This window comes from Aegilops tauschii, chromosome 5 (assembly GCF_002575655.3).
Source record: "Aegilops tauschii subsp. strangulata cultivar AL8/78 chromosome 5, Aet v6.0, whole genome shotgun sequence".
In the NCBI taxonomy this organism is placed as follows: domain Eukaryota; kingdom Viridiplantae; phylum Streptophyta; class Magnoliopsida; order Poales; family Poaceae; genus Aegilops; species Aegilops tauschii.
In genome coordinates, this window is record NC_053039.3 from 75,476,691 (window position 1) to 75,483,643 (window position 6,953).

The window sequence follows — 6,953 nt, forward strand, 5'->3', positions numbered from 1 at the left end:
CACAAAGTTCTGCATGCCACCACTGAGGCGCCTCCCGAGCCTTGGTCCCAAAGTAGTTGTTGGCGGCGTTTGGAACCCTTGGGCTCAAGGGTGGCTCGCTCTGTTGGTGTTCGGGCAAGCTGCCCCGGCAAGGTCCTTGCCGGGGCCGCGGAGGCTGCCCCGGCAAGGGTCTTGCCGGGGGAGTCCACCTCGCCCCTATGCTCTTTGTGTCTCTGGTCTTGGCGTTGCCTTGATTGTTTTTTAGTTCGGTTTCCCTCCGGCTTACCTCCTCCGCCCTGCTAAGCGTGGCCGTGCGCGTGGCTCTGACTGCCCGTGCACAAGTAAAGGGGTCAAAAGGAGCGCCCCTACTTTTGTACACCTACACCATTATTAGGCAACGGTTGTAATGGTAGTAAGCATGACAATCATCTTTGAAGTTGTCCTGGCAGTGGCAAGCATAAGGGACGAAGGCGGGGGTAACATGTCGGATGCGATCATACCAGCACTAAAGCACCGGATCCCATCAGAACTCCGAAGTTAAGCATGCTTGGGCGAGAGTAGTACTAGGATGGGTGACCACCTGGGAAGTCCTCATGTTGCATTCCCTTTTTAATTATTTTTTGCGGCTCGTGACAAACATATCGCACGTGCGCGATATATATTAACCCCATTATATTATTTTTTACGTTTGCGATATGTTTTAGCTCGCTGCTCATTGGTCACGCGTCTAGAGGCGGCTTTGTGGCGCGAGGAGCGCGTTCTGAAATGGGTGAAAAAACACGTGTTTTCTGCGGTATAGAGGGAGGGGAGGAAACCATGGTAAACTCGTCTCCGTGTTTGAGGGGGAGAGTAAGTAGTATATATAGGGCATTATCCATTATTAGGCAATGGTTGTAATGGTAGTAAGAATGACAATCATCTTTGAAGTGGACCTGGGAGTGGCAAGCATAAGGGGCGTAGGTGGGGGTAACATGTCGAATGCGACCATACCAGCACTAAAGCACCGGATCCCATCAGAACTCCGAAGTTAAGCGTGCTTGGGCGAGAGTAGTACTAGGATAGGTGACCTCCTGGCAAGTCCTCGTGTTGCATTCCCTTTTTAATTATTTTTGTGCCTCGTGACAAACATATCGCACGTGCGCAATATATATTAACCCCGTTATATTATTTTTGACGTTTGTGATATGTTTTAGCTCGCTGCTCATTGGTCACGCGCCTAGAGGCGGCTTTGTGGCGCGAGGAGCGCGTTCTGAAAGGGGTGAAAAAATACGTGTTGTTGCGGTATAGAGGGAGGGGTAGAAACCGTGGTTAACTCATCTCCGTGTTTGAGGGGGAGAGTAAGTAGTATATATAGGGCATTATCCATTATTAGGCAACGGTTGTAATGGTAGTAAGAATGACAATCATCTTTGCAGTGGACCTGGGAGTGGCAAGCATAAGGGACGAAGGCGGGGGTAACATGTTTATTCGACCATACCAGCACTAAAGCACCAGATCCCATCAGAACTCCGAAGTTAAGCGTGCTTGGGCGAGAGTAGTACTAGGATGGGTGACCTCCTGGGAAGTCCTCGTGTTGCATTCCCTTTTTAATTATTTTGTGCGCCTCGTGACAAACATGTCGCACGTGCGCGATATATATTAACCCTGTTATATTATTTTTAACGTTTGCGATATGTTTTAGCTCGCTGCTCATTGGTCACGCGTCTAGAGGCTGCTTTGTGGCGCGAGGAGCGCGTTCTGAAAGGGGAGAAAAAATACGTGTTGCTGCGGTATAGAGGGAGGGGTGGAAACCGTGGCAAACTCGTCTCCATGTTTGAGGGGGAGAGTAAGTAGTATATATAGGGCATTATCCATTATTAGGCAACGGTTGTAATGGTAGTAAGAATGACAATCATCTTTGCAGTGGACCTGGGAGTGGCAAGCATAAGGGACGAAGGCGGGGGTAACATGTCGGATGGGACCATACCAGCACTAAAGCACCGGATCCCATCAGAACTCCGAAGTGAAGCGTGCTTGGGCGAGAGTATTACCAGGATTGGTGACCTCCTGGGAAGTCCTCGTGTTGCATTCCCTTTTTAATTATTGTGTGCGCCTCGTGACAAACATATCGCACGTGCGCGATATATATTAACCCCGTTATATTATTTTTCACGTTTGCGATATGTTTTAGCTCGCTGCTCATTGGTCACGCGTCTAGAGGCGGCTTTGTGGCGCGAGGAGCGCGTTCTAAAAGGGGTGAAAAAATACGTGTTGCTGCGGTATAGAGGGAGGGGTGGATACCGTGGTAAACTCGTCTCGGTATTTGAGGGGGAGAGTAAGTAGTATATATAGGGCATTATCCATTATTAGGCAACGGTTGTAATGGTAGTAAGAATGACAATCATCTTTGCAGTGGACCTGTGAAATGCAAGCATAAGGGACGAAGGCGGGGGTAACATGTCGGATGTGACCATACCGGCACTAAAGCACCGGATCCCATCAGAACTCCGAAGTTAAGCGTGCTTGGGCGAGAGTAGTACTAGGATGGGTGACCTCCTGGGAAGTCCTTGTTTTGCATTCCCTTTTTAATTTTTTTTGCGCCTCGTGACAAACATATCGCATGTGCGCGACCAAGAGTTAAGAAGCTTACCGGAGGCGGCGGGTGTGCGCGGGAATACGGCCGCTTGCCGAACTGCCACTCTGACTCCGAGAGTTTGCAGTTCGAGATCTCGTTCACCAGGCGGGCCACCTCCGTGGCTGGCATCTCCCTGGTAGACATCTGGCACGGGTCTCGGTGCCCGCTCATCCGGCTGATCAGATGAGGCTGGCCTTGAAGAGGGAGAACCCGGCGCTCCATCAAGGCGGTCAGCAAATCGACGGCTTGGAGGCCCTCTGAATCCGTCATCACCTTGGCGACGGCGGCGGTGGAGGCGGCCGACAGCGTCCTCGGCTTGAAGGACCAATTGGTGCGGGGCTCAGCCGGCGGGCCGGCTTCGTAAGCCGGCAGGTTGACGAAGTCGATCGGCGGGTTGACGTTCTTGATGTAGAAATATGATTTTTGCCACAGCTTGACCGACTGCGTCAGGCTGATGGCGGGAAGCAATTCCCAGTACCCAGGCGCCGCACCGCGACGAAAGCTCAGCACTGAGCCGCCTCGTTCTCGGCGGCGGCGCCGAGCGTGGTGTAGAAGAATTCCCCCCAAAGCTCAAGAGTGGGGAGAACGCCGAGGTAGCCTTCGCAGAGTGTGACGAAGGCTGACAGCGGCACCACCGTATTCGGTGTGACGTGGTGCGGCTGGAGGTGGTAGAATTGAAGGAAGGAACAGAGGAAGCCGCTCGCCGGTAGGCCGAAGCCACGGAGAAAGTTTGACCGAAAGACGACCCGCTCACCTTCCTCCGGCGCCGGAGAGATCTCCTTCGCCGGCGGAACGCGTGCCGGGACATAGCCCTCGCCGGGCAGCCACCGCGTGCTGCGGAGGAAGGTGATGTGGTCTTCGATGACGTTTGAACCATCCCAGTCACCGCCCCGCTCGCGCGCCATAGAAGCTTGAGTCCGGCGAGGCAACGACGCGGCAGAGAAGCTGGGTTCAGTGACGACAGGCCGCATCAGCACCTCGACACGACACGGGGTGCGGCGGCAGCGAAGAACAGGAAGGGGAAGAAAAATGGCAGAGGGAGAGGAGGGCGCGCGTGCTAGTGCCGCCCCCTCCCCCCTACTTATAGCCCTGGGCTGCGAAGCCGAGGGGACGGGGCGTGGGGATCGTGGGATTAACTACGCCCACGACCCCACGACCCCGCATTTCCCACGCGGTAACGACACAAAGTAATTACGCCACGGAATCCCAACCGTTCGCCTTGGCCGCAGCGGATCCGCGCGCGTGCCGAGGCCCGGTAGTGGTGGGCCCCGGCCTGCGGCGACGTCCCAACGCGCGTGGGTTGGCAGGCGGCCAGGCCGGCTGGCGCCACGTGGCTTGCAGCTAGCTGGCGGCAAGACTCGCGCCAGGCTGGCGCGCCACCCAGCTCCTGCCGTAACGTTTCAAAAACCACCAGGCGGCCTGCCTGGACGCGCCCGACTCCCGACAGCCGGCGCTTCAGAAGATGGATGAAGCAAGATCGATCAAACCACTCGGAGTAGGAAGCCGATGAGGCCCCTCCCCTTTTTCAGCCGCAGTGCCTCACCAGCTTCGGGGACTACTGTCGGAGTAAATGACCACGGGTAGACTCATCTGCTCCCCATGGCGATTCAAGACATCGGGGCTGGCTGCGCCCCTCAAGAATCAAAGACCGAAGGCCGCCTCCTTGGGGCCGGCTGGTCCATACGGCCGGCTGCTAGAGGGCGGCAGTTCCCCAAAGACCGCCCTGAGGTGGGCCGACTCCTACCAGGCGGCCTCTAGAGAGGTCGGCTTCTAGGAGACGCCCCCCTCCGCCCCCTTGAAGTTTGCACCACATTATGATGACGAGACGGGGCGTGGCAGCAGTGTAGGCTGCCACCCCCGTATCCAGGACGGAGCGTGGCTACAGTGCGGCGTACTGGGCGGACATCCCCCGCCCGGCGCGGCACTGTTGCCACGCGACCCATGACATCACCCATGGCAGAGGAGGCCACGCTCCCACGACGGGCTGTCGGTACGGCCCACCAGACGGCGGGCCCTATCTATAAGTGAGAAGCAAGAAGGCAACGAGCCTGGACCAGTCGGCGCGAGGGAAGGCCGACTCCCAGTAGGCGGCCCTCTCCTTCCCTCAAAATCCGTGCGCCATTAATTAGAAGAGATGGGGAGTGGCTACAGAGATCGCCCGCCAGGCGGCGGTATTGTAGCCATGCCTCCCCGACAAAGCACACATCATTAGCGGCATTGCCACAGTACTAAGCAGCCGGCAGGACCCGCCAGCGGCGGGCATGACCTGTCGGCTAAGTACGAGACAGCCAGCAGGGCCCACCAGGTGGCGGGCCCCAGCAGCCGGCGGAGACGCCGGCAACCACAGACACTGACAGCCAGGTCCTACACCCGGCTGGATTACCATTGTACCCCTAGGGGGTAGGCCTATATAAATCCCCCAGGGCACCCATGCAAAGGGTTCAACCTCATTGAGACCTCAGACCACCCACACCCACGTATAGAGAGAGGAAGTTAGGGCTAGCCTTGTTCTTCTTCCTCCTCTAGAGAAACAGCTCAAGGAGCAAGCTTGTAGCCACCATTGTTGCTTGAGTGATCATGTGGAGACCCCGCAGAGCAGGAGTAAGGGTGTTATCTCCTAGGAGAGCCCCGAACCTGGGTAAGGTTCGCCGGCGGGCATGTTGGCGCCTTATCCCGTTTCCTGGCACCGGCAACGTATTATCAGCCCCCTCCATGATAAGCCATCCTTTGGCATATGTCGCACGACACCCCTGACAAGTTTTATATGATATTGGTATGATTAGATTAGAACTAACCCGGACTGACGCTGTTTTCAGCAGAACTACCGTGGTGTTGTTTTTGTGCAGAAATAAAAGTTCTCGGAATGCGCTAAAAACCAACGGAGAATTTTTCTGAAAAATATAAAAATAATGGAACAAAGAGTTACATGAGGGGAGTCCCGTGGGCCCCACGAGGGTGCAGGGCGCGCCCTTGTGCCTAGTGGACTTCCCGTGGGGCCGCCTGACTTGTTCTCGATGCCAACATCTCCTATAAATTCCCAAACCTCCAGAAAATAACCTAGATCGGAAGTTCCGCCACCGCAAGCTTCTATAGCCATGAGAAATCAATCTAGGCCCTCTCTGGCACCCTGCCGGAGGGGGCCATTGAGGGAGTCCTGGATTAGGGGGTCCTCGGACAGCCGGACTACATACTTTGGCCGGACTGTTGGACTATGAAGATACAAGATTGAAGACTTCGTCCCGTGTCCGGATGGGACTCTCCTTGGCGTGGAAGGCAAGCTTGGCAATTCGGATATGTAGATCTCCTCCCTTGTAACCGACTCTGTGTAACCCTAGCCCCCTCCGGTGTCTATATAAACCGGAGGGTTTAGTCCGTAGGACAACAACAATCATAACCATAGGCTAGCTTCTAGGGTTAGCCTCTACGATCTCGTGGTAGATCAACTCTTGTAATACTCATATCATCAAGATCAATCAAGCAGGAAGTAGGGTATTACCTCCATCGAGAGGGCCCGAACCTGGGTAAACATCGTGTCCCCCGCCTCCTGTTACCATCCGCCTTAGGCGCATAGTTCGGGACCCCCTACCCGAGATCCGCCGGTTTTGACACCGACATTGGTGCTTTCATTGAGAGTTCCACTGTGCCGTCGTGATAAAGGCATGATGGCTCCTTCGATCATCGGCAACGATGCGATCCAGGGCGAGGCTTTCCTCCCCGGACAAATCTTCGTATTCAGCGGCTTCGTACTGCACGCCAACTCGCTTGGCCATCTGGAGCAGATCGAAAGCTACGCCCCTGGCCATCAGGTCAGGTTTGGAAACTTGAACTATACTGCCAACATCCGCTGAGACTTGATCTTCGACGGATTCGAGCCCATGTCAGGTGCGTCGCACAATCACGACGAGCATGACCTAGCTCTGTCGTCGGACAGTGTTCGGGATATCACACCTGCACCTACTCCGGCCCTCAATCCGGAGCAGATCGTGCCGTCCGAGGATGGGTGGATAGACCCCGCCACGAAGGACGCGCACGCAGCGGCGATAGAGCCAAATACTGACTTCACCTCCTATGAGACCCATGTTGCCGGACACTTGGATTCGTCCCCGGTCACGGGCTTCGAACTTCCTGCATCCGTGCCTATCGAATCTAATTGGGCACCGATCATGGAGTTTTCCTCCGCGGATATATTTCAGCACTCACCACTGGGCGACATGCTAAACTCATTAAGGTCTCTCTCCTTGTCAGGAGACCCTTGGCCAAACTATGTCCGGCTGGAGTGGGAGGCGGACAACGAACAAATTCGTTCCCCACCCACCACCCACTCGGTAGCCACTATCGACGACTTAACCGACATGCTCGA

General features: G+C 55.5%; 5 non-coding genes across 5 annotated transcripts; all 5 read left to right on the plus strand.

Moving 5' to 3' along the window:
* Positions 1-465: 465 nt before the first annotated feature.
* On the plus strand, positions 466-584 carry LOC120965513 (5S ribosomal RNA). Its single transcript, XR_005758562.1, has one exon. It is a non-coding gene; the product is annotated as a 5S ribosomal RNA (ribosomal RNA).
* Positions 585-955: 371 nt separating this feature from the next.
* On the plus strand, positions 956-1,074 carry LOC120965494 (5S ribosomal RNA). Its single transcript, XR_005758547.1, has one exon. It is a non-coding gene; the product is annotated as a 5S ribosomal RNA (ribosomal RNA).
* A 368-nt stretch (positions 1,075-1,442) lies between these two features.
* LOC120965532 (5S ribosomal RNA) lies at positions 1,443-1,561 on the plus strand. Its single transcript, XR_005758577.1, has one exon. It is a non-coding gene; the product is annotated as a 5S ribosomal RNA (ribosomal RNA).
* A 370-nt stretch (positions 1,562-1,931) lies between these two features.
* On the plus strand, positions 1,932-2,050 carry LOC120965576 (5S ribosomal RNA). The gene has a single exon (XR_005758621.1). It is a non-coding gene; the product is annotated as a 5S ribosomal RNA (ribosomal RNA).
* Positions 2,051-2,420: 370 nt separating this feature from the next.
* On the plus strand, positions 2,421-2,539 carry LOC120965483 (5S ribosomal RNA). Its single transcript, XR_005758536.1, has one exon. It is a non-coding gene; the product is annotated as a 5S ribosomal RNA (ribosomal RNA).
* Positions 2,540-6,953: the final 4,414 nt, after the last annotated feature.